The sequence below is a fragment of the Falco cherrug genome, chromosome 3, assembly GCF_023634085.1.
Source record: "Falco cherrug isolate bFalChe1 chromosome 3, bFalChe1.pri, whole genome shotgun sequence".
Lineage (NCBI taxonomy): Eukaryota > Metazoa > Chordata > Aves > Falconiformes > Falconidae > Falco > Falco cherrug.
The window spans coordinates 2,713,271-2,718,686 of record NC_073699.1 but is presented as its reverse complement, the minus strand read 5'-3'; the positions used below and the strand labels follow the sequence as shown (position 1 = coordinate 2,718,686).

The 5,416-nt window shown below is 41.8% G+C and overlaps 1 long non-coding RNA gene across 1 annotated transcript; it reads left to right on the top strand.

Annotated features, from left to right (window-relative positions):
* The first annotated feature begins 3,607 nt into the window (after window positions 1-3,607).
* On the top strand, window positions 3,608-4,448 carry LOC129735642 (uncharacterized). Its single transcript, XR_008731417.1, has 2 exons — window positions 3,608-3,993; window positions 4,107-4,448. It is a non-coding gene; the product is annotated as an uncharacterized LOC129735642 (long non-coding RNA).
* The last annotated feature ends 968 nt before the right edge of the window (window positions 4,449-5,416 follow it).

The window sequence follows — 5,416 nt, the reverse complement described above, 5'->3', positions numbered from 1 at the left end:
CACCAAGCATCTGTCCATGGCCTAAAACGACTATTCTGTCTTAGGGATTTCTATTTTTGTTGGGGTTTTGTTTTGTTATACTGTAGGAACCCTCCTAATTGCTAATACAATTAAGAAAGACACTTCATAAAGAAAAAAACTAAATCCTGTGGTTTTTTTCATTCTCTATTGGATTTGTGGAAGAAGCAGTTCGTGGCAAACAAGGAGGACAAACCTGGAACCTCTGCTGCATCCTGTCTTCTATTTAAGAAGATTTTTAATTCTACATATAAAGAAAAGTTCAACAACTTGTCATGTGGCCCTGGTAAATTACATAATCTAAACTTTTTACAATTTAATGTCTAAAATTAATCCTTTAATCCATATTTAGGTTCCTGTAATGAACTAATCTTAAATGTTATCTGCAGGTGCTCAGACATACTGAAAAAATTGTTAAATTATATACTTATTCTTATTTAAGGCACCTGAATTTGAATTTTTTGGTCATAATGACTTCTTCTTGGTGGTAATGAAGACTTTCATACATTTAAGGGCTCTTCTGGTGTTCATATAGAAATTTTAAATCATACTTCTTAGTAACAGCTGAACATTATGCTTCAAGCACCAAAAGAAGTACAAAGTAGCAGGAAGAAAATTCAAGCAATTTTTTTCCTATTCCGTGATATGCATTTTTAGTCAATTTTTTTTTTTTTTTTTGCAATGTTTGGAGGAACTTCTCCCATTAACTCTGTATGGAGCTGACTGACGCGTTTAGCACAGAGACTTGCTGAAGGTCATGGTATTGGGGGTAGAAGGCATAAACCTTCTTTATATACATATTGTGGCTGAACAAAAGGAAAAAAAGTTTATCCCTGTAGTTAAGGTTAATGAATTTAACTATTCTCTGCCTCTGGGATTACAGTTGCAAGGAGAACATGTCCTTAGAAACCTAAGCTTTTCAACAAGCTCCAATTATTTCAGAAGCAGCTGCAATAGATTCCCACCTGTCCAAGCTGCTAAAGTGTCCAAATGCTTTGACTCCCTTTCCCAGGTGCCTCCATCACTCTCTTCCCAAAGTTACCGGGCTGTCTTCCAGGAATAACCATGGGCTTCCAATATCTTCCCACAAGTAGAAGACAAAAAGGGAAACAGTACCGTAAAGCAGGAAACCAGGAGCAAACGTGTGCTGATTTCTTTTGTCATACCTTTGCTTCAGGTTTCTTCTTTCCATTTCTACTACAGAGGCACCATCCTGACTAGACCCATCAGGTGATGTAGGATGAATAGTAAGGGATTTGGTGACTAATTTTCTGTGGAACACTGCACACAATTTGTCAAGAGGGTGGAATTTGTGGTAGGAAGGGCCAGGTAAAATCTCAGAGCTGCACTCCCGAGTGCTGCCCATTATCTCTATCCCCAGGTCGGGCCACAGCACTAGCAGCTGAAGGACTGGCATGTCACAAGCTTTTGTCTCTGGAACAGAATTTCCCCAAGTGGCTGATAACAGGCTCAGTCTGTTCTGTGAGGATGTATTTAGAGCCTGCCCTGATACATTCATTATAAACAAAAGCCAAAGAATGTTAAATTTTGTCTCTAACAAAATGCTATTCTGGCTATTCAGATAAAACAGGTTTGGCTGGGGTTTTTTTAGATGCAGCGCTGACTTTGCTGTAGGAAATCTCACGTATTAAGGAAAGATCAATACCACAGCTAATGGCCTAAGGTATCAAAAAACCTCACTGGAGGAAATGAGAATGTTGTCTGGAAACCAGATGATGATAATCCTCAGGATAAATGGATTTAGAGATTTCCGAAGCCGTTTTAGTAAACAGAGGGCAGACTTAGGCAGTTATTTCAACAAGTTCCTTTACAAAAGAGAAAGAGATTGCTATTTTCCTGTTTGGTTTTAGTCTTGACATTGATGAGTCTCAGTGAATATTTATTAACCTCTTAGATGCAGAACAGACCTTTCGGTAAAGCACCCTCTTTATAGAGAAATCTTAGCGCTGGTCATTTTGTCTTGCAAATGTTGTCCTTGTACATGCTGTTGACAAAGGTTGGCAGAGAGCCATCAGTTTCCCTGGTGTCAAGCAAAGGCAGGTAGAAAACTTGTAAAGTACTCAAGGCAGAGCTCAGACAAGTATCACAAAGCAGAGATCCTTTGATTCTGCTCTCAGTTTCATGGCTGTGATCCAGAAGGCATCCAAAGAAGAGGAGTGTTCAGTGGGGCCAGTAAGACCACAAAAACAACCCTAGTGCCTGAGGTCCATCTAGCCCACCTAGCTCCATTCATCTTCTCTCTTATCACCCCTGCAAACACCTCTTTTCCAAGCTGGTGATTGATAGCCTAGGTCATGTCTTCTCCTGTGGAAGCTATTTCATGATTTAGTTCACACACATCATATTTTCTAGTTGTACTGCTTCCTCTGTGAGGATAAACATCCAAATAGAGCGCCCAAGACCTGGGAGCTCGTGATACTTTTGCAGCTGCTTAGAAGCATGCTCTGTGTTGCTCCCTGTTCTTCACCATATCTTTTTGACCGTTGCAGAGTGCTGAGCTTATATGTTTCATTTTCTCCCTCCTTCAATAGAAGCATATGATCTAATTTACAGGACTTCGATGGACTGTGGTGTGTCAGTTAAACTCCCATCACTGACTGTCTGCAGACCCAGACCAACAAAAAGGTGAAACACATAAGTCTAAACCACCGTAAGTGTCAAAGCAGTTTACCTTGCAGTCAAAGCAGGATCAGCTAGGCCCATTCAGCTGACTTACAGTAATTCACTGAGCCTTCGCAATACAAAAATGTTTGAGGACATCCATTCAAAAAAATGGGTCTGGTTTTGTCTGCAGTTGACCTACCCTTCACTGTGGTGAGCCTTTGACTCGTTTCAGTTTCAGATATACAGAAATACCCACCAGGACTCCAGCTCTGAACTGAACAGCTCACGGTTCAACCAGCTCCATGCTATGACTCTCTCCTAGCCACCAACTTTTACCAGGTCTCTGTAGGCATGCATGGGAAGCAAGATGCAGAGATGAGATTTGTTTCTGGAAGTTCACCCTGCCTTGTATCCATCATTCTTTCTTCTCCTACCATATGGCAAAAACATTGGCATCCAGGAAAAACTGCAATTAGGAAGAAGTCCACAGCTAGATCTTCAGTAGTGTCAGAAGGTACTTTGGAGAAGGCTGTGTCACAGGACTGCAGAAAAAGTCAGTTTGGAAGGGACCTCTGGAGGTTTCTAGTCCAATCTGCTGCTCAAAGAAAGTCTAGGAAGAGCAGGTTACTCTAGGCCTTGTTCAGATGAATTTTGAGTATCTCAAAGGATGGAGATCCCACTGTATTTTTGGGACCCTAGCTGACCGCTCTCATAGAGATTTTTTTCCTTTACACTGAGATAGTATTTCCTGTGTTGCAAGTAGAATTTGTTTCCTTTTTCTTCTGTTGCTGTAGGTCTTTAAGAAGAGTCTGGCTGTGTCTTCTCTACACACCCTCCTGCTACATACTCTTCCCTTCACCAGGCTGAACAAACCTGTTTCTCTCAGTTCTCTCAGTCTATCCTGCCATGCCCTGTGCCCCAGCTGCTGACCCACAAGGTACCCCCCTGCTAGACTCACACCCCCCCGCTAGACTCACCCCAGTTATGTCCATGCCTGTTTTGTGACTGTGCCAGTGTCCATACTGGATTCCCAGTGCTGTATCACAAGTGCCAAACAGAAGAGCACAACCCTTTCTCTTGACCTGCTGGCTACGTTCTTGCTTTCTGTGCAGCTGGCTTTTGCTGCAAGGACATGTTTCAGATTCACATTGAACTTATCATCCACCAGACCTGCAGCTGTTTTCTCTATGTCCTACTCTGTATGGATAGTTCTGGAAGCAGCAGCATCTTTCTGACAAACCCACCCTCATCCTGTAATTCCCTGAATCTCAGGCTGGAAGCATGCAAGGATGTGCCCAACTGCTGTCTACCCATGTGTATCCATAAAACGGCACACTGACTAGTCACACAGTAAGTATGTGCTGAACTCTCTGCACACCACAGGCACTCTGTGGTGTGTGCATACACCCACCCAGCCATGAAACAGAGGAGGAGACATTGATTTGTCCCCCCTTCAATTCCAGAAGAGGACACCTGGCCAACACAGCAGGAAATGAGCATCGGTGAACCCAAGCATGTCTCTCCGAAAGACATGCAGCTTTGGGTCAGTGTCTACTGATGACTGGAGAAAAGAATCCACCATTCAAAGGATCATATACACTTCATCTGACGTCTGATAAGCAAAACTTTGATAGTTTTGGTTCCATGTCATCTTCCAAACACTTTGCATTTGTTTGGGTTTTTGCTTGTTTTTAAAGAAGCGATAAATTTAAAAGGAAAAGAGGGCCTTTTGGCCAATAGCAGTTTTCTCTGATTGTAGTTCCACAAAGGCACCCTAAGACTGACTAACTCAGTTGTATGCGGGGAGGGGGGGGGGGGGGGGGAAGAAAAGAAAGAAGAAAAAATCACTGAGAAGTTGGCTTCTCAGACCTTTCCATTTTATTAAATCCTTTCTGACCTTTGTCACCACTTCCCAATGATTTTTTTGTTTTTTAGCATGACAGAATGGTAAGAAAAATTCCCCTGCAGCTTTTTCTGTCCATTCTAAATATTTCTCATTCAAAAACATGTGTAATTTTTAAGGAATGTTTGCCAGTCTTGATTAAGGGGAGAGGGAAATAATCTTGGAATAGTCCTTCTAATTTTACCCTTACAATCTTTCTTTTTTTTATTCATTTTGTTTGAAGGAGTTGAGCCTCAGTACAATTGATTTCCCAGCTCCCTTGAGTGGGTTCCAATGTTGCTGACAACAGAAAAATTGAATGATTTGTTGACTGTATCCATAGATGCAACAAACCTCACTCCATGTAGAAGTGTCACAATATCTTGCAACTTGAAGATGGTATTTTCTGCTCTCTGCTCATGAACTAGAAGGCTGATTAAAAAAAAAAAAAAAAAAAAAAAGAAAAATAAGAAGCAGCAGCCTGTCCTCCTGTCCTCCGCCCAAAGGGGTGTATCGGTGGAAATTAGGGGACACAGAGCTAGGAAACAGTAACTGGGGCAATGGGTTGCAGAAATCTCTTAGTTCAAGCAACACCCTTGTATTTACTTGCTAGACATGGGTCAGTGCTGCCATCGTCCAAGTGTACCACATCCTGCTGCCCACACGGTTACGGGGACAGTAATAACCCATCCTTCTCTGTCCCATAAGAGACCACTTTCATCAGCCAAGTTTTCTCTCAAACAATTAACATGATAATGTTAAATTCACAGCAATTACACCTTGCCCTACTTAGCTTCACATCTATTTTCTCTGTTTGAGAGTTGCAGAAAGGTCTTTGTACATGAAAGCCTGTCTGCTTTTTTCCAGGTGTCTCTGTTGGTCTAATAAATG